Genomic DNA, 22,089 nt, shown 5'->3' with positions numbered 1-22,089 from the left:
TTGTTTGTTTGTCTCCCTCTGTCTATTTCCGTTCTTACCCACCCTGGTCAGAGCTTCAGCCAGGATCATGTATATTTTAGTTAATGTCCCTTCTTGGCTCTTCTAAAATGCATGAAATGAATTGCTCACAATTTTAGATGAAGTAATATCCATAACATTCTTGACCTACTTCCTGAAATTCATTCAGTCCACCTCACCATATGAGAAACAATGTGCACCTAGTGTTTAATTTGTCATGAGCGGTACCAGAGCTTGGTACCTGCCAGTCCCTGCCAGACTGAAACCATTTCATTAGACAGTGCTGAATGCAGACTGCTGTTACACGTAACCATTTGGTAAGCTTGTCATCTTTATTGCCACACCATGTGATGAATGCTATGCTCCTTTGCTTTCCCAGTATCTGATCAGGTGTGCAAGTGTGATAACATTATCTTTTCCACTTGGCAAAATGATCAGTGATAAGGTGGAGTGGACTTACTGGAGACTGCAGCTCTAGGTTTTTGTTTTAGTTTTAGTGCAGGAACAATTACGTATGTCATCTGCCAGAGTGCAAAGGTAAGCAGCCAATTCTTCTTGATCTGGCAAGTGAACATGGTGATGATCAGGTGTTTAAGTTTGATTGAGACAGATTAGCACAGAGGAAGGCAGAGGAAGAAAAACAGAGGTGGGATACTTCTTTCTTTTTCTTTGATGCGGTTCCCACTTCTTTCTAGCAGTTGAAATGGTAACATTTCTTGGCGAGAATGTTTGCATCTTTAATTAAAAGTGCATTGTTACATTTCAGCTGTCTGAAAATGTTTCCTGAAAGCTCAGCGTGTTTCACAAGTTGTGCCTATAAGCAGCAGAGTTTACTCATAGGAAACTATGCATAGGACTAATCAGGGCTGTCTTAAGCATATGCAGTGCTGGAATGCAAAGATCCGCCCCCCCCAGGTTGCCCAGTCCCAGATGTGCAGGAGGGCAGAGCTGGCCGGCTGCCTCAGCGTCTTGCTGGCTCGGTCACCCCTGAACTCGCGGCGCAGAGCCACTTGCAGCAGAAGAGCCCACCACAGCACTCCGACCGTTGAGCGGGCTCTTCCCCGGACTCAACTCTTGGGCCCCAGACTCTCAGCCTGGTGCCCCTGAGAGCCCGGTGCCCGGGTGCCCTGCACCCCTAGCGCCTATGGGTAAGATGGCCCTGGGACTAGTGGTACATAAATTGAGTGTTATGCTATGTACTGTTACTCTCTGGGGACACACACACATACAATACATATACCTGCATCTGCATTTTTGGACTCTTCTTGGGTTCATGGCTATTGACACTTTTGGGGTACAGAGCTAAGCGTGCTGTCAGTGTCTCCTTTACTTCAAACTTTTCCATTAAAAGGATGATAGAAGTTCACCTTATATATTAGAACAGTATATGGGCAATAATGTGCTTCCTCCTATCATACACAATCATGGCTGGGCAACAGAAAACCAGTTTCCACGCTTCTGTAGATAAAGGCCACCACAGCTGACCAGAATTCGAAATGAGTACACTGTGGTAACTTACTGTGTGGTAAGTGTTTGTTAGTAATTATCCTACCTGACATAGTAAAAGCATGCAAAATCAAGCAACTGTATGGCAACACTGAATTGCTGGCGGCAAATTGGGTGGTGGAACTGAAAAGGGGAGCACAAAGTTTACTCCAAACCCAAAAGAAGTATGTCTCTGTTAAGATGCCTGACCTGAAGACTGGGAGGAAATGCGGAGAGGAAAATTACACTTAAAAGCACCAGAAATGATATATAATGAAAAATCATCACCCTACATACGGCGTTGTGGTCTAAACCACAGAGCCTAAGGCTTGCCGATCAGAAGGTTGGTGGTTCGAATCCTTTCAATGGGGTGAGCTCCCGTTGCTCGGTCCCTGCTCCTGCCAACCTAGCAGTTCGAAAGCACTTCAAAGTGCAAGTAGATAAATAGGTACCGCTCTGGCGGGAAGGTAAATGGCGTTTCTGTGCGCTGCTCTGGTTTTGCCAGAAGCAGCTTAGTCATGCTGGCCACATGACCTGGAAAAACTGTCTGTGGACAAACGTCGGCTCCCTCTGCCAGTAAAGCAAGATGAGTGCCGCAACCCCAAAGTCATTCGCAACTGAACTTTACTGTCAGGGGTCCTTTACCTTTTTTTGCCTTTTTAGGTTCACATATACGGTGGCCATATGTTTGGAATTTTGACTCAACTGTTGTGTCCAGATTTTCACTTCTTGAAATATGGCAACCCTAGAAACATTATTCTATTATTTTCAAAAACTGGTAGGTGGTAGAGAGCTCGGTCCCTGCTCCTGCTAAGCTAGCAGTTTGAAAGCACGTCAAAGTGCAAGTAGATAAATAGGTACTGCTCCAGTGGGAAGGTAAATGGCGTTTCCGTGCACTGCTCTTGTTTGCCAGACACGGCTTAGTCATGCTGGACACATGACCTGGAAGCTGTACGCCAGTTCCCTCGGCTAGTAAAGCGAGATGAGCTCCACAACCCCAGAGTCATCCACAACTGGACCTAACCGTCAGGGGTCCCTTTACCTTTACCTTACATATATGCCATCTCTCCTGTCACTAGATGTTGGGTATCTCTTGAGTATGAAAACATTTACCTACTCCTAGAGGCAGAGTTTTTGTCAACTACAGATATATATTATTATTGGGTTTTTTTTAAAAAAAACCATGGGGGGACTGAATGCTATTGAAGGAAACAAGTATATACACTGGGTGGGGGATAAGGAGCGAGGCTCGGTTCATTTTTATTTATGTGTGTATCCATTCACTTCATTTGTAGTCCATTTTCTCCAATAAGCATGGAAAAGAAACATGCCATAATTGCACTGCAGAACAAGGGAGAGCAAATGGTAAATGGCTGCAAATGGTTTGCAGATAAGTGAGGTGATATACAACAAGGAATTGGAGGAAATGGCAGAAGAAGAAGAAAGGACGAGAAACCAATTTCATATATAATGTGCATTCCCTAAAGACAAGGCAAGGTGACTAAATAGGTTGTGAGAAGTTTCTTCAAAGTATGGAAAGGTCACTCGCAAACCAGCCATAAGATCACAATCTCTCTGTGTATTTGAAACATGGCAATATCAGCAAATGAATATATCCAAAGGGCATAAGGATTCCGGAAGTGCAAATTGGTGACTAATTTGGGCCTTACGGAAAGTTATCTGAATATAGCAGGGTCTTCCCCTGTTTCTCAAGCCTTGGACAAAGGGGCACATTAATTTTAATTTTCTCTGACTCACTTCATTTATCACTGGTTCTACCCTGGAGATTTTATATGCTTCAGATCAGATTATTCCAGGTCACGCTTGTTAAGAGTAGAAACTTTGATGTTAAGCGCTGAAATGTCTTGTCAAAATAGCTCTTCTTCTGTACTATTTGGATTGAGGTCCTTCAGTCAGCCAGCTTTGATAAAACGGGATATCCCTAGAGAAAGAAGTCGATGAGGATTTTTTAAATATAAAGTTGCTTTCATCAGTGTTTTTGGCCTCTTTTTGCTTCCCGTAGGTAACATTTGCCAAGACTTTCTTGAGCTTTAGTGAGATCACAGTTTGGAATCAGTATGTGACCTATTGAATGGCTCATTTTTGAACCAAGATTATGAAGCTCACGAAAGGAATAAAACTTGTTCACTTGGTCAACTGATTTCCAGTTATTTTATTGTGGCCAAATGCTCTACCTCTGCTTACTTGCACCTGATAGCGAGTCGAAATTGCTTCACTTCTGTTCGTGGAAGTCTCTATTGCAGGCTTCCTCAAACTTGGCCCTCCAGATGTTTTGAGACTACAATTCCCATCATCCCTGAGCACTGGTCCTGCTAGCTAGGGATCATGGGAGTTGTAGGCCAAAAACATCTGGAGGGCCAAGTTTGAGGAAACCTGCTTTACTGGACCGAAACCCCTCATACCAACAGAAGGGGCCCTTCCACAAATGCAAAGATTCAGCTGGATCCAATGTACTGCTCTTTGGTTATTGTTCTACAAAACCGGGTGGTGGGGGGTGAGGATAGCATTTCCTCATGGTCAGCTTCCTGGGAGTCGCAGACCAGAAGTGAATGGTGCCCTAGGCAAAACTGGACAGAACAAAGGATAGAAAAGTTGGAGGTTTCTGCATGTGCTCACACCTCCCGATCCAAGCAAGGAAGTGCCATGACCACAGTTCAAGGACACATTTCAGCCATGCAAAAGTTCTTAAGAAGGGTATGGAGCAGGGGTGGTGAAGAGGACATGAGGCCTGGGAAAGGAACATGGCCTACAAAGAATTCCAAGGGTCAAACCTGGAAGGTCATGTTGATCCCCTGGGCCTGAGGTTCTCCATCTCTGCAATAAACTAGTGTTTTAATATACTTGACCACATAATTTATCACTACTGTCTGTCTGTTTAAATGCTATTTCCAATCTAAGTGTTCTTGTTAGTTTGTGCACATGCAGCAGTGGTCTGAAAAACCATTGCCTTATTGGGACTTTTTGGTAAATTTCCAATTGCAAAGTGGCTGACGTATTTACTGGCTATCTTGCCTACCATGTGAGCAATCGGAATAATCTGCATGCACCTTATAATGTCTTTGGGGAAACAGAGGTAGGAAAAATGCAACTTTCTGAAAAAGAAGATACATTCCTCTGTCTAATAAGTATCCATTATATGAAAATTAAAGTCTGTAACAAAACATTTATGTATTACTTTCGTTAATCCCAAATTACCTTTTTAATGAAATCAAGAAGTGGAACATAAATTGGTTAGCCTATGTTTTCTTGTGTTGTTGCTTTGCTATTTACAGATGTATTGGGGTAAGGAAACAAACAGTACCTTCTTTTACAAATGTAGCTAATTTAACAAGGCAGATTTCAGGATGAAAATGGCTATCAGCAGACAGGAATTCCACAGATGATGTTTCTCTGACATTTAAAACAGTTCCACATGGGGCACCGTTTTCTGAAGATGTAATTCCTGTCCATTGCTCTAGACACTTAAGACAAGTCAACGCAGGGACAGAAGCCCAGAAAGGATTTTGGATGTCCTAAAGCAGCCTTCCACAACCTGGTGCTCTCCAGCTGCTTTAGACTACAACTCCCATCAGCCTCAGCCAGTATGCCCAAGGCAAAAAAAAAGATGGGAGTTGTAGTCCAGCAACATCATTCTTTTAGCATCATCATAAATGTACATTTCGTCCAACACACAGTTTAGCTTTCCAACATAACACATAATCTGGATGGTAGGAAATTTTGGACTGAAGTGGTTAGGTAAAAATATGAGCAGAAGTATTTGCACTGTATTTCAGAGGAATTTGCTAAAGGCAAAAATGGAAAAATGCTTAATAATAATAATAATAATAATAATAATAATAATAATAATTTATTTATACCCCGCCCATCTAGCTGGGCCTCCCCAGCCACTCTGGGTGGCTTCCAACAGAAGATTAAAATACAATAATTCATCAAATATTAAAAATTTCTGCAAACAGGAAATATTATAACATAGCTTCATTCACAGAATGCATTGTGGGAGAAGATGGCTTCCCAGCTAGCCACTAATTGTTGGGGAAATTTTCTGTAAATGAAAAACAGTATTTATGTCCCACTTCTGCTGACCCTGCCTTTACTGCTAAGGTATTCCTCACTCCAAAAAGGTTTTTTAAAACTTTTGCCTGCCTCCCACTAATGCGGTTAAAGGATGACCTCCCACTTTCATGGCCCATCAGTAGAGTTATGAAAGTGGCAGGATATTTTTTCACTCAGCGCTATACAATACAAAGTACATAAAGACTTGTTTCTACGGAAGGCATAAGCAAGAGGAAACTGTTGATGAAATGTTAGTGAAACTTTCTGCTGTGAAAGTAATCAAATTTCCAGTCATTTAGCTTTGCTTCCATTTGTTGCATCATTACTTATCATTATGAAGGCTTGAGCTGAACTCTTAGGATGTCTCTTAATCTTTTTTTCCAAAGAAACAGCCTCTTTAACACCAAAAAGGGCAAATGTCCCATCAAGGTCCCAAATGTCACATAATTTTTCTCTAGTTGGGGCCATCTCGGGCAGCAAGCTTTTACTGCAGCTCACTCAAACGAGGCCTTTGACTAAGTCGTTCTAAAAATAGCTGCATATAGCGGCCTTCCATTAATTCTTAACTTTTTTATTTTAGGGGGGAAAGAAAGAAAATAATTTCAAGCTCATTTTGTTTACAGCACATATTGGACAGACAGTGTCACCTTGAAGACCACTTCCCCCCCTGGGCAAACTGTGCTCTTGTTTAGATCCAATGTTAAGTTAAAGTTACTTTAATGATTCGCAAGGTGAGGTTGGGGGTGTTGGCCTCTGCACATATTCAGGCAAATAGGTATACTGAATTCACTGTAGGGTCCTGAGGTCGTGTTCCCCCTTTACAAATTTAAAGTAGGATCTAAATGGGATATGCACAAGCACATTCCTATATGTATAGACACCCAATCTTGTGTACACTTTATGTTTCAGACTCAGGAGTTAAAAATCACATGTATCAAGGGTATGCATAAAGTAACATGTGTGTGTATGTTGTGTGTACTATTTGGGCATATCCGTGGGGTGACGCATGCATATGAACCTGTGTTCTCTGTTGTTCACCTGTGTTCTCCTAAATTTGTTCAGCAACTCAAAGAGATTCAGAATATTTAGTGGAGTATTTTACATATGTCTGTGTTGGTGTTTGGGACTGCAGGAGCTTCCTGTCGCCAATCGGAAGCTGTGCCTTAGTTTCCAAATGTTTTGGAAGTTGAACAGACTTCCGGAACAGATTCCGTTCAACTTCGGAGGTACCACTGTGTATACTATACAGTGGTACCTCTGGTTATGTACTTAATTCGTTCTGGAGGTCCGTTCTTAACCTGAAACTATTCTTAACCTGAAGCACCACTTTAGCTAATGGGGCCTCCTGCTGCTACCACACCACCGGAGCATGATTTCTGTTCTCATCCTGAAGCAAAGTTCTTAACCCGAGGTACTATTTCTGGGTTAGCGGAGTCTGTAACCTGAAGCATATGTAACCTGAAGCGTATGTAACCTGAGGTACCACTGTATATGAACCTGATCAGATTATTTTTAAAAGTATTAAAAATGCTTGTAAACAACCTTAAGCAGTGTATACAAAATAATAAAATGCATACTATGCAGAATAAAACAATAAAACAATATAAAACCTGCATAAAATTCTACAGCTGACCAATAATATATGTGATCAATGTCTCTATAGTCATAACTTGGGTTGCAAATGTGATCTGTGTGGGAGGCAAGTTTGCAACCCACAGCGTTTGCGTCTGCGCATGTGTGTGACACGATTGGGTGATTCTGTGCATGCGCGTGATGTCATTTTGTGTTTTTGCGCATGCGCGAGTGCCTAAACCCGGAAATTACCCATTTCGGTACTTCCGGGTTCAGCGTGGTCCGCAACCCGAAAACGCGCAATCCACAGCGTTCGCAACCTGAGGTATGACTGTAATCTGAAAATGCTTGGGTGAATTCTAGCTGATATTAAAACCAAAAAACTTCCGGCACATGGCACAAGACAGGTGCCACCACACTAAAGGTCCTACCAAGTAGCTGCAAGATGGATTTCAAGACCATGCAACACCAAAAAGAGGGCCTCTTCAGATGAACTCAGTGACTGAGCAAGCCTGTAGGGGACTTTGTTTTATTTATTAAATGCATAAAAATGCTCTTCAATAAATATTTCCTGGGCATCTTACAACAAAACAGTATTAACCATACAATATATAAGTACAATGTTTCCAAAATGAATACAGCATGTAGGGTTTGGGTTAGGGAGAACCATTGTTTGTCTGAACAACAGAATATAATAGGGCTTCCTAATCCAATCAATGCACATGAAGAGGAACAAGTTTGTGCCTCCCTCCCTCAAGATTCTCATATGCCTGCCTCTCTGTTTCTTCTTCAGACTTTCATACTGAAGCCTTTGAAAAACATCCTGTGGGCAGAAAGCACAAGATGTTTAGGCTGTTTTCGTATGCTTGGTTTCCTGGATTAAATGTGGTCAGCAGGTCATGGAGTCTGAATCTCTGTGTGCTGGATTTTGTGCAAGTAGGCCACATTCAGAGTACAGCCCTAAGTGGACGTTCTAGGGTGTTTGGGCCAATGTGAGTGCTCCCACTCTCCTCTGAGCATATAAGGCCATGGATGAAAGATGCACAGGGTTAGTGGTTAGGGGTTAGGGTTCTGCCCCAGATTCTGCCCCAGATTCTTCTGACTGGGTCTGCAAAAAAGGTGTGGATTTCTATACAGTGGTACCTCGGGTTACATACTTCAGGTTACATACGTTTCAGGTTACAGACTCTGCTAACCCAGAAATAGTGCTTCAGGTTAAGAACTTTGCTTCAGGATGAGAACAGAAATCGTGCTCCGGCGGTGCGGCAGCAGCAGGAGGCCCTATTAGCTAAAGTGGTGCTTCAGGTTAAGAACAGTTTCAGGTTAAGTACGGACCTCCGGAACGAATTAAGTACTTAACCCGAGGTACCACTGTATTGTTAGCTATTCTAAAATGATTGTTTAAGCTATGTTTTGTTATGCGAGCATACATGGTGCTTTGCGATCCACAAAAGGCATGTCTCTGTTAATGCAACACTACCTTTCTCATCTAGGATTTGTGCTGAAACTCTCATTGATGTCTCTGCCTCTGATTGTTGCGTTAAAAAAACAACAACAAAGCTCCCATTCTCTCTCACACAACGATAAGTCAGTAATTAGACATAGCGGATTTGTACAAAACACAAAAGACCTCTCCTGCAAAAACTGGTACTCCCTTTGTATCTTAATTTGAATACAATCCACACTCCCTCTGGTTAGGCATTTCTGATTTATCTGTTTCCTTGGCAAAATCTGGAGATTTAAATCTTTATGAAAAATGAAATACATCATAGGCAGCCTTAGCATTCCCTTGTGGTCGAGGAAACCACCTCAACTCAAGACAGAATTCTCTTCTGCTGTTATAAGGAGGCAAAATGAGAAGCTTATTATATAAGTGACGGTTTTTATAACCTTGTCGGCTTTCATGAAGATTCAATTTTGGAAATGACGTCATTACTGCCATGGTAAGAGTGAATACCTGCATGCTGGATAAAATGGTGATTCATTATAAGGATGGCAGCAAAATGAGAACATATTACTTATGGGGAAGCATCCAGAGTTAAATTAACACATTTTGCTAGGATTTCAGTGATTGTGGATAAACAAGTCCTGGGAGCTTTTCTTTTCACCCAATGACTGAACTCACTGTTCAACAAGGGCAGCAAACAAGGAAAAAACATTGCATCAGAAGTAGCACTAATCTTTAAAAACTGTATGTAATTAGATCACGTCATTTGCGGAAAAGAGGGAGACTCACTTGCTAACTTGCTAAGAAAGTTAAGTTGTTTCTGTGGGAAATACTAGCACCTTTCTATCGTAGATAACAGCAACAAACCTGCTGATCTATTAGCAAGCTCCTTTGTTTTAAGGGCAGTGGTTCCCTCCACCTAACATTAGACAGGCACACAATCAGAGACACCCCACTCTCACCATTTCAATAGCCTTTGATCTCCATAATTAGCATCCACTTCCCTCACAAGTAATGTAAATATACACATTACCATAAATAAGCAAATTGCTGTAAGTCTGCTTGGAAGAAGTAATGGCTTCCAGGAAAGAGAGCAATTACAATTTTCAGATCTCTCTCTCTCTCTCTCTCTCTCTCTCTCTCTCTCTCTCTCTCTCTCTCTTTTACTGGGACTTTTGATTTTCTGCCTTATGTTATTGACCCAAGCTGTTCATGCTTCATTAAGACAAACAGCAGTTTTGCTACTGGCTTCATTGCAGACCCTCCAAGTGCCCCTGATTTCCAGGGACAGTCCTGGATTTACAGAAGCTGTCCCAGTTTCTGATGTAATCCCAGAATGTCCCTCTTTTCTTTGGGTGTCCCTATTTTCATCAGAGAAATGTTGGGGGGTATGGAATTATACAATAGCCACCCACCCACACCCACACCCTGAATCAAGGAGATAAGAAACTATACAATCTTTAGAAGACATCGGGAAGCAGCCCTGTATAGGGAAGGTTTTTAATGTTTAATGTTTCATTATGTTTTTATATATGCTGGAAGCTGTCTAAAATGCCTGGGGCAACCCAGTCACATGGGTTGGGTATGATGATGATGATGATGATGATGGAATAGAACCAAACTGAATAGTCTGAACATTAATTTCCCCTTTAATCTTAAGGTTCAGACCATTTCTAAAATGGTTTGGCTCTGGTACTTGCATCTAACTTGAAGCTGGAATATAAAACAAATATAGGATCATGCTTTGCTTAAGTGTCAAGTCAAGGACATATTCCTATTGACAGTGGAAAGCTGAGGTTCATAAAATGCACTTTGTGCAGTAGATGCAAGCTAAGTACAGCCATGGACCAGAACAAGTGCGCTGGTGGTCACATAATCCAATATCAGCAAAGGAAGAAACAAGATAGAAATACAAGTTTACTGATCTGATATCAAATTGAAAAATAGTTCAAAATGTTATCATTTCCTTTATTCAGCAATATGCTTAAACCAGATACATCTAGGGGAGATGAGATAAACAACAGACTTAGCAAAGTAATATTTTGCTTTGAGAGCCTACAGTGCTTAGCTAGAAAGGATAATATAGAGGGAGAATCCGCAGGAGTCCCTCTACATTTTAGACTCAGTGTTTGACTACTAAACTTTGTGTACAAGGAATTAACCCACCAGGGGGAAAAAACAAAGTATCCCATAGCATGGGGGTCATATTCAAGCTGTGTAGAGACCTTTATGTGTACAGCTGTGTACAAATGGTCTCAAAATTCTCCACCCTATGCATGGGGAGAGAAAGTGAGTGGACCATTAAACAGAATTGCTCCAATGTTTTTGGTGAGGTGGCTGTAGACCAGCTTTATTTTCCCCAAAGGGTTTTTGTGGCGGCGGAAGCTGTCTCTGTAAGAATGAGCAAGAACTTCAAGAGCAACGTATTGGCAGCCTGGCCACCTTTCCCCCCCATATTCCACCATGCCCCTGACCTAGCGTTGTTCCAGGGCCTTTGTGGTGGTGGTGCAGAATGTTTGTTGCCACCAGAGGTGCCAGCTTCTCCAGAGGAATAATTGGCCCTGGCATGACATTGCATGATGTTGCGAGGAGCCAGGGGTGCAGCCGGACACTCTCTCAAATTTGAGATGGGACTAAACGTAAAGGTAAAGGTACCCCTGCCCGTACGGGCCAGTCTTGACAGACTCTGGGGTTGTGCGCCCATCTCACTCAAGAGGCCGGGGGCCAGCGCTGTCCGGAGACACTTCCGGGTCACGTGGCCAGCGTGACAAAGCTGCATCTGGCGAGCCAGCGCAGCACACGGAAACGCCGTTTACCTTCCCGCCAGTAAGCGGTCCCTATTTATCTACTTGCACCTGGGGGTGCTTTCGAACTGCTAGGTTGGCAGGCGCTGGGACCGAGCAGCGGGAGCGCACCCCGCCATGGGGATTTGAACCGCCGACCTTTTGATCGGCAAGCCCTATGCGCTGAGGCTTTTACCCACAGCGCCACCCGCGTCCCTTGAGCTGGGACTAGCCCCCTCAAAAAATATATTCAGGGGGCTGAAACTGCCTTGGTCTCTAGGAGTCGGTGCCTACGGTTGTCACAAAAAATGGTAGGGGGATATTTAATGAAAATTCTGCAAAGTAACCTGTGTAGGATGGGTCGGAAAAAGAAAAAAAATATCAGAAGAAAGTATTTTGATAAGTTTCAGTCCAGCACTAGAGTTTTCAACACCCTCATTATCTGCACCAAGCATCTGATTTCCTTTTAAGGCTAAATACAGGGGCAATGTGGTCTTCACAGATCCACTGCAGACTAATGTCATCCTAGCTTTTCAAAAACAAATAAGTGAATTAGATGCCACACAGGAGTTCAAATCCATGTGGAATTAAGGTACAACTAAACCACTGTAGAAATTAAATCGAAAGGTGGTATATGAATGTTAACAGTTAATAATACTTTTGTTGTTATTATTAGAACTTGCAATGGTTTGCAAAAGGTAATTATGGGCTTGCTTGCTTTCAGATACAAATGTAAGACAAACTATATGGAGATAAACCCCTAGCAGAGACACACCTCACTATACACTGTCTCCATTCATAGGTCTGCATTGTCTTTCACTGCATTATCAAAACTATTTGTTTCAAACATTTTTAGAGCCTGTAAATTATATGTACTTCAACCTGGATTAAGTAGAATGGTTTTTCTTGTTTTGAAGTGTATTGATGTCTAGCCATCAGCTGAAATGGGTCACATGGTCTCATCCCAGTTAAATAGATTGTCGCTAGCAATCAAAGGTCTATGGCCCTTTATGAACTCACTCCCGTATTTGTAGATTTCATTATTGTACTGCTCCTGCCATTAATCTATCTTCCTCTGCATCAGGATTTGTTTGCCTGCTCATATTATGAGGCCCCTTCAAATCGCTCTCTGTTCCACCCTGACGGGAGAACATCTCGGAACTGCTTCTCCAAGATAGCACTGTAGGAAGATCAACAGGCTATTTTAAATCTTAAGATCATCTTGGATTTTTAATATCAGTATTTAGCTTGGAAACAGCTCAAATGAAATGTTTAATATTTCTAACTTTGAAGATATTTAACAACACTCTAATGTATCTGTTAAGCATGGCAATGGAGCCATTTTGCACTTTATTTGGTTCTTTGAGAATTATCTTGAAGGACTTAGCAGTTTGTGTCCTGCCATAATGAGCCACAAAAAAGTCCAGAAAAGTATTCATGCTTCCTGCTGCATAAGGCCCCAACTCCTTGCAATAATACTTCCCATTCATGCCTTCTTAAAGTTTTTTCTTGCTCCTCACATACGGAAACTCTCTTACCCAAAGCCCAAGGACTATCAAGGTTGACCAAATAAAGCTAGACTGGACAATGTGTTTTGGCATGCCTTTCCAATTTCCCCCATTGCTTCCTCTGCAGAGGAGATAAGGGAAGTGGCATTTGAATGTACATTTTAGTGAATGCTATTGTGTATACATTTGGTGTGTTCACAGAGCATGAATGAAGATGAAGCTAGAAGAGGTAGGCATGGGAATAGTAGGGGCAAGGTAATATGCATATAATTCTCAAGTGCTGAATGTCAGAAGATGAGGCCACCTTGAAAACTAAGATTCCAATATTCCAAGAACCAAGATTCCAAGCATAGTATTGTGCATCAGTTTACACACTTACAATGAGCTACTTTTGCCATTTGGCCAGTCACCCCACTTTTATGAATAATCATTTTGAGGTCTTCACAATTTCTTTTTGTTTCTACTACGTGAATAATTTGACATAATCCACAAACTCGGCCACTGCTAAACCCTAACTCCACATAATTCATGAGCCTGTTGAAAATCACCAGTCCCAAGCTAGATTTTTGGGGACCCCATTTCTTGCATGTCTCCAGGGTGAAAACTGTCCATTAGCAATCTCTATCTCTCTTTAGAGTCTACACGTGGATCCTGGATGAACACATCAAGCCATGGACTTCAGTACCACCTCTACACTGATGATAACTGAGTTTTATCACTTGATCTCAGAACTTTTTCCTTCAAGTTGATTCACACATCCAACTCACTGTCTGATATTTTTGCTTGGACGTTTCATCACCTTCTCAAACGCAGTATTTTCAAAAACCGAACTTCACACATCTCCTTCAGATATGACTCTTAATGCTAAACTATGTTTCCATTGACAACATCACCACTGAAAAACCTGCTTGGGTGCTCAAATCCCCTTTGCAATTATGTCAGGGGAAGTAGTGATTAGCATGCTAGTCTAGCCCCCTACTGTTACTGGCCCCATTAGCCTTCACAAATTGCAGATCTGTCTTCCAGGATTCTAAATCACATGGAAAGCTTCCTCAAAGTAAATAAGGCACCTCATTGCAAATATTCACATTCCCAGCATGTAGAAGGCAGTAAAGGCCATCATAGGGATGCAACACAGGAGGCGGTGCCAAAAGTCTCATTCCTGCCTTCCCCCTTATCATGTGAGTCTTAAACACCTGAAGGCTTTATCTTTGTCTTTGACAACAATCTTATTTTGCAAATGAATTACAATACATTATTGTGAAGCACCATAGATATTACTAGTAAAGGTTTGGTAAAGCATAACATGCAAAGCGTAAGGAGCCAATAAACTCTCTCATAAGTGATTCTAGCCACTCTACAAGTGCAAATAAATAAATAAATAAATAAATAAATAAATAAATAAATAATGTTTCCAGATATAATTCAAGGAAAAGAAAAATATAATCTGCAAAGCTTCTTTCTACTTCAATTCAACTTCTAGATTTTGCCCGGCAATTCCCACTTTGAGATTAAGCATATTCCACACCGCCATAAAATAAAGCAGTTGTAAAAATCTTACTTTGGTGTTGTTAGATTCTGGTGTTGTATAGACTTCTCACCTAAAAGTAAAGAAAAGAAACAAGGTTTCATAATCTATATTGTCATTATTCCAGCATCAAAACAAATTGCGTCTTTATTTTACCTAATGAAATCACAAATGCTAAGACATAAACTACATGAAAGAATTATAGTCAAGACATAATAGCAAAAGATATAAGCGAAAAGTTCAGCTTATAAAGAGGAACCCCCCCCCCACTATTTTACTTCATTTATTTCCATTTCTGAATTATACAACGCCGTGAGTGATATCATTATTATTTGTAATTCCGATGCATTGAAGAAATCATATAAGTGATTTATTTAGATCGGAGAGATTCAATCTATTATCCTGTTATCTAGCAGGGGGGAGTGTGTGTGTGTGTGTGTGTGTGTGTGTGTGTGTACACAAACACACACCTGTATATCCTGTTCAGCAGTGCTCTAGGACATGGGTAGGCAAACTATGGCCCGGGGGCAGGATGCGGCCCAATTGCCTTCTAAATCCGGCCCGCAGATGGCCCAGGAATCTGCGTGTTTTTACAGGAGTAGAATGTGTGCTTTTATTGCATCTCTGGGTTATTTGTGGGGCATAGGAATTCATTCATCCCCCCCCCCCCGAAAAAAATATAGTCCAGCCCCCCACAAGGTCTGAGGGACGGTTGACGGCTCCCTGTTGAAAAGGTTTGCTGACCCCTGGGGTCTAGGACAAGTTGTCAGTAGTGGGGAAAGCAATTGGGAGGTCTTGTTTTTACGAAGCAATACTGTAATGTGTATTTTGACTTTTTTTTGAGATACAGGCACAGTGCAAAAGTAAAAATTGAACTTGGAACGCCATCCTATTAGGAGAAGTCCCCTTCATTTTAAAATATATTATGTTTCATTGGGTCAGGATCCTTAAGCACCAGCCGATTCCTTTCCTATATCTTCCCAACTTTATTTTCTTCAAGGCCTGATGTTTATCTTGTCCTCTCCAGGATATTGACAGAGCCTCTTCCTGCCTGCCATGCCCTGCACTCCGTGGCATTAAAGCATCTCAGCAAAATCAGGTTTGCCCGCCACCGCAAAACTCCTTTTGTAGCATGTTACAGTGTAAAATTTAAGATGACTAGGCAACAAGAAATATTTATATGATGGTACATTTGTACTGCTACACAGCAAGATGTTTTGATATATATTATGTTTGTATTTAAATCACAGTTCTTGAGTAGTGTGGTCTATTTTTAGTCTTAAACTGAAAAACAGATAGGAGAAATTATACACAACAAAGGAATCATCCCAGTTACTCAAAAAGGTTGTTTTGCGCTGGGAAATTAATTGACTAAGTTTGTATTCAAAGCAGCAAGGGAACAAATTAGACTGCAGGTAAGGAAAGACTGTGACATGCTTTTGCTAAAGGTTTCTAAGCATGATATTCTATTTTGGCTTGGTGTTACTAGAAACCAAAATAACACCCAGTGGTGTAGAAGCTTACACATGATTCCTAAGGACTACGCCAGTTGCCAGGTGTAAATGGCTTGCATTAACCTGACAAAAATATATATAAATATGGTGATAGCAGCAGGCTGTTAGGATGACAGTCTTCTGAAAAACTGGCTGATCGGGCTCTCCTCCCCTCTCTTTCAATTGCCTTCTAGCAATGGCAAAGTGACTGGAATATTTCCTGCCCCTTTCTTTTGTGCAAGCTGGTTCAGCCATTTATTTCAGGTCCTACTGCACAATTCCCCTGTGCTCTTTCCAGCTAAACTGTATGCCTAACTCAGTAACGAGGATGTCATTAAACAAAAATGTTGTGGTTCTGAAGAGGTGAAACCAAGTCGTTGATCCTGGAATATCCAAAGGATAAGCAGCAGCTGAGGCCCACACATTTTGGTTTGGCTTATTAGCAGACCCTAATTTGTGGCTATCACTGACTCCACTCCATGCATTGTTCCCTACACATGCCGGAGAAATTAGGGATTGGAGAGGTGGGGTCACTGACTTTGGAGCTGGCTGAGGAAGTTAAAGTGTCCCTTGCTGCTACTTCCCTTCCCAAAGCAGTGTGACCAGGGCTGGATCTAGACATGTCAAAGATGCAGTTCAGTAAACCCAGGCATCCCCAACCTGTGGCCCTCCAGATGTTTTGGCCTACAACTCCCATGATCCCTAGCTAACAGGACCAATGGTCAGAGATGATGGAAATTGTAGTCCAAAAGATCTGGAGGGCCGAAGGGAAATCCGGTAGGGAAAGACGGGACTCCACAGCGCCATCTGATGTCACGGTGTTGAATCGCATATACAACGCGTATAAAACACTTTTTCTCTACCAATCTAGCTGAGTCCATGGTAAACCCTCATTGGATCCAGCAGATCCATGTAGCATTTTTGCAAACTGTTACAAATCTGGGGTCAGAGCCCCGGTCATCGGAGAATGAATGGACACTGGTAAGACGTTCCTTCCATTTGATCTTATCATTCATAGCCATGGGGGAGGAAGCTGATTCCCCAAAGCCTGACATTAAATCTGGATTAGCATTTCACATCCCGTTGTGCATTGGTATGCTGTTTTAAGTCACGGTTAGTGATCTGTTAACAACCCTCTATGCAGCAGAGTAGGCTGAAAGCAAAGAGTAAGGTTACCGTAACTTCCGCCATAGAGCTTCAATATGCTGGTGGCAATGTAGTGTGCATACTCAGAGGATGACCTTCAAACCATCCTAAATAGCTTCGCAGAAGATTACAAAAAGCTTGGCCTATCGCTCAACATCCCAAAAACCAAAGTGCTGCACCAACAAGCACAAAACAACTCCTCTGAAGTACCACAAATCCAACTTAATGGTGTAACATTGGAAAATGTTGAACACTTTTCCTACCTGGGCAGCTATCTTTCTACAAGGACCTGCATTGATGCTGAAATCCAGCATCATCTGAGCTCTGTGAGTGCAGCTTTCTCCTGATTGAAGTACAGAGTGTTTGAGGACCAGGACATTCACAGCGAAAGCAAAATGCTTGTTTAAAAAGCTATTGCTTCTTCTTCTTCTTCTTCTTCTTCTTCTTCTTCTTCTTCTTCTATTGTACTACCAACTTTACTGTACGCTTGTGAAACACAGAACACTTATAAACACCATCTCCAACTCCTCAAAAGATTCTATCAATGGTGTCTCTGAAATTTTTTACATATCACTCGGGAAGGCAGGCAAACTAATGCCAGTGTACTGGAAGAGGCAAAGATCACCAGTGTCAAAGCAATGATTCTTCAACATCAACTTCATTGGACTGGTTATGTTGTTCGGATGCCTGATTATGGTCTTCCAAAGCAACTACTCTATTTTGAACTTAAAAAGGGAAAGCATAATGCTGGTGGTCAACAAAAGAGGTTTAAAGACTCTCTCAAAGCATATCTATATTTTTTTTAAACAAAGTAGTATAAACCCTGACAATTGGGAAACACTGGCCTGCGAGTGCTCCAGTTGGAGAACAGCCTTTACCAAAGGTGTCATGGACTTTGAAGATGCTCGAACTCAGGACGAAAGGGAGAAACGTGCTAAGAAGAAGGCACATTTGGCAAACCCTCACCTTGATCAACTCCCACCCAGAAACCTATGTCCCCACTATGGAAGGACTTGTGGATCCAGAATTGGCCTCCACAGTCACCTCCAGACTCACTGTTAAGACCATGTTCATGGAAGACAATCTTCATGGAGGAGGAGGAGGAGGAGGAGGAGGAGGAGGAGGAGGAAGAAGAAGAAGAAGAAGAAGAAGAAGAAGAAGAAGAAGAAGAAGAAGAAGAAGAAGAGGAATGCAGCAGAGATGAGAAAACCATACACTTCATTGCATTCCATCCTGGACTCCTTTAATCTTCTTTCCCTTCTCTGGTGTTAAGACACATTCCCTCTTGCAGAACTAAAAAAATGCTTAAAGTGAAATGATGAAACAGATACTGAGGATGCAACTGAACAGACGGTCCCCTCAATTACTGTGTGTCACAATCATAACAGACATTCTTCCAAAAGTAGAAGTTAGAATGTTAGTGTGGCTGCCTTTGGGGCAATTTGCATAGTATTACCAATAAGGCTTTGTGCTAGAAACTTGTCTGTCTTATTCACTGTATTTTTCTTTTTTTAGCTCACCAGTTGCAGATCAGATTACAGAGAGGAAGGACACTGGCATGAATTCCCCCTCCCCCTTTTCTTTTACCTTGTAGGAAGAGAACATGATTGCAGTCTCACTCAGAGCTCACTATATTTACATCCTGATGGTACTGTAAAAGCTCCTAATGTTCCAGTCATATGCAGATATTACAGGAAAAGGATTTAGTGATTTGCAGGTACTATGCTGTCAACAGTGGTAATAATAGGAAGGTGTGCAATTGCAGGGAGCCGAAAACCAGACATTTGATGAAACAGCTGCAATACTGTGTTTGTGTGGCTGATGGAAGGACTTTCTTCTTTGAAGTCTTCCTTGGCTCCACTCCACAGTCGCTTGCACTTTCCAGTTGTTTGCACTGCTGCTGTGTTCTTGCTGGGGACATGGCAAAAGCAACTGGAGAATCAGATCTCTCCCAAACACCTGCTTCGAGTTTCACACCAAGCTCAGAGGTAAGAGTTGAAGTTCCGAGGGCGATGAGAGCCTATGGCTGCTCTTCTGTCATGGAGGCTTATATCTGCAAACTTAGCTTTGACTGACACATTATTTCCTCTGTGCACCCCAATCTATTTTCTGGCTCACTAAGCTTATAAAACTCTGCCTAAATTCCCCCTCTCAGCCTGTTCTGTAATCCTGTGAACACATTGTCTTCCTGTTCACTCCTTCAACCAGCAAGTGCCAGCTGTTGGGTCCTGGAAACAATTTTATTTACGTTCAGGGCGGGAGAAGATGCTGATGTTCAGAAAGCTGTGAAAACTGCAAGATGTTGTGCCTGCACAGAAGTGTTTTGAGTGAGGCTGTTTGACTTAGGCAGGGAAAGTATTAGGGATTCCATCAATCAGCATGCAGTCAAACTCCCTTTAGATCTGTTCACTGAGAAGAGATGAAACCAGTTGCACACATAGTCTGTGAAGCTAATCCAGTTTTGATTGTTATGCTTATGCCTTAAAGGGGCCCTGCTGAGAACCTAAAATAACTGGAATGAAAATAAATTTATTATTCATAATATAATCTGCCATATTGAAACCAGCACATTTTTAGCCCCTGTTTTCTTTAAAGGTGAAAGAAGAATGCACTGCACACAGCCTTTGAAGGCTTCCCTTACACAATTATTTTTATCTCCCTCTTTTTTCTTTCAGGGGAGAAAATAATAATAACTAAAACATAAATTTTAAGTGGTACCTTTAAAATGTCATGTAATTTCTTAACACATAGGCTCAGCAGTGGCTAATTAAAATATTTAGATGTGCCCCAATCCAGCCAAGGAGCAATGGTACATGGAAGGAGCTTCTGTGTGCTGATTCATTTGCTGGTTTGAGAACTACTCATGCAGATTTGATGTAGCATCTGAATCTGATTTTCCCAATCCCAGCACCATGGGGTTCATACTGGCTCTCCTAGTTCTGTGCATTCTGCACCCTGAACAAGCGTGATGAAAATCATAAGTCAATGAGTGACAAATACAAAAGTTGCATTTTGCTTACAGACTTACTCCCCATATTTCAGCTGGCATTCATTCTGTTGTAAGCTACTCAATTTCAACAGGACTACTTAGGAGGAAACTGTTTTAAGCCTGCATCCCAGGGTATTTGTTTTCAGAGATGTAATTAAAAGATGTGCCTGCACAGGGCATTCGTTATCAAGCACTGTGCATGAATAGTTTAGATGAGAAATGTAAATGAGAACTCTACAGGAATCCCCTTGTGAATAGAGGCTGGGGAATGCGTATAGTATTTTACTTCTTAGGCCATTATGTGCCAGGAGTAAGTGCTGACCCAATTTTTGTTATTCCCAGAAATAATGCTCCCTTGGAGAGAGCGACAGAGAAAGAGGGCATCCCATTTGCCATGTATTATGGGTCTACCAGGATGAGAGTGAAAATGTGTAATAAGCTATGTTAATTCTGCCCCCTGCTTTCTCATGCTGTCTGAAAATAGATGTGATTCAAGGACAGCACAGGTGCTCACAGTATGTGTTCTCTCAAGAAATCAGCTACTGTTATGAACTTCTAGCTAATAGCAAAAAAGGCTCATGAGCTTGAGGGGTGCAAATGCACTGGGGTGGGGTGTATTTAGAGTGTGGAGAGCTCAGGCACCATCCACTCTCCCTGTTTAGCAGTTCCTCCATCCTCACACAACAATTCAACTCCTTAGCTCTCCATTGCGCCCATGAAAACTATGGCAGTTCTGCTCCTTCCCTCTCACTAAGCCCCCAGAAACAATTGTTTTGCTGGGTGATAGTGCATGTTGCTTTGGCCCCTGTCCATTTTGTTGTGCTATGCCAGCAGCAACCAACTTGGTGTCTTCCACATATTGTTGGACTACAGCGCCAATCATCCCTGGCCATTGGGTGGGCCTGATGGAAACTGCAGTCTACACCATCTGGGCAATATTACACCACTATTCCTGTACTAAGCCATTTGAACAGTTCAGCATGCAACTGATGGATTTTGTATTTGTACCTTGTGCTTCCTCTAAGGACCTTGGGTATAAGGAAGTCTTTTGCATTCTTCGGCTCTCATAAGGTCTTATTCTGAGCACTGTAACAGTATATGATTTAATGTTTTAAATGAAAGGATTGCTTTAGGAAGAATTTGCCATACCGGCTCTTCTACAGTAGAGTCCTTGAGGAATCAGTAATGTATTTCATGTCAGCCTAGGCTGGAATACCAGTGGATTATAATAGGTTTCAGCATTTTATTTATTCACAAGGAAAACTTGACTTAAATTAGTCAGGTTCTGTCTTGGCTTGAGTTGATTAGTCAGATTTACACAAGGGTTGGAAAAGCAATTTTCGCAATTCAAAGATGCCAACTTGTCAAAAGCTAAATCAAGGTGATTCTTGTAGAGTTCGTCTTGCATCAGGGAACCTTGCATGAGCACACGGAGTAGCAGGCTATTTATTTTCTCTCTGTGCTTCCATCGAGGCATAGTAATATATGGTTGTGATGTGTGGTACGATCCCCTTACCATTTTTTCTCACCCAGTCTTTTCTTCTTCTTTTTTTGGAGGAGGGTTTATATTTTCACTATTTTCCTTTCCTATTTCCCAAGACAAAACGTCTACCGCTTTCAGAGTATATTCTGTATTTCTACCATGAAGACATGAACACCATGGTCAAGTCCACCTTAAGCAGGCAAGTGGATGAGCTTCAACCGTCCTTCTCCAATGTGGAGATTTGGCCCAGGGTTTCTCTGTCAATAAGCAACATAAATTATGGGCCAAGTGAGGTTACAGGGAACCAGGCAAAGTGCCTTCTTGGTTGTGGCACCCACCCTCTGGAACACCCTCCCATCAGATGTCAAGGAAATAAACAACTATCTGACTTTTAGAAGACATCTGAAGGCAGCCCTGTATAGGGAAGATTTTTAATGACTGATGTTTTAATGTATTTTTAATCTTTTGTTGGAAGCCGCCCAGAGTGGCTGGGGAAACCCAGCCAGATGGGTGGGAAAGAAAGAATGAAAGAAAGAAAGAAAGGAAGGAAGGAAGGAAGGAAG

General features: G+C 41.9%; 1 protein-coding gene across 40 annotated transcripts in view; it reads right to left on the bottom strand.

Annotated features, from left to right (window-relative positions):
• The window catches only part of PTPRD (protein tyrosine phosphatase receptor type D), a 1,152,007-nt gene that overhangs the window by 444,329 nt on the left and 685,589 nt on the right, over nucleotides 1-22,089 (bottom strand). For all 40 annotated transcript variants that reach the window (XM_053371570.1, XM_053371569.1, XM_053371568.1 and 37 more), the window contains one exon: nucleotides 14,449-14,488. The gene's annotated coding sequence lies outside the window, so the exon portion shown is untranslated. The remainder of the gene's footprint in view (nucleotides 1-14,448; nucleotides 14,489-22,089) is intronic.

The sequence above is a fragment of the Podarcis raffonei genome, chromosome 17, assembly GCF_027172205.1.
Source record: "Podarcis raffonei isolate rPodRaf1 chromosome 17, rPodRaf1.pri, whole genome shotgun sequence".
Lineage (NCBI taxonomy): Eukaryota > Metazoa > Chordata > Lepidosauria > Squamata > Lacertidae > Podarcis > Podarcis raffonei.
The sequence above is the reverse complement of the archived record's forward strand: the minus strand, read 5'-3'. Positions and strand labels throughout refer to the sequence as shown.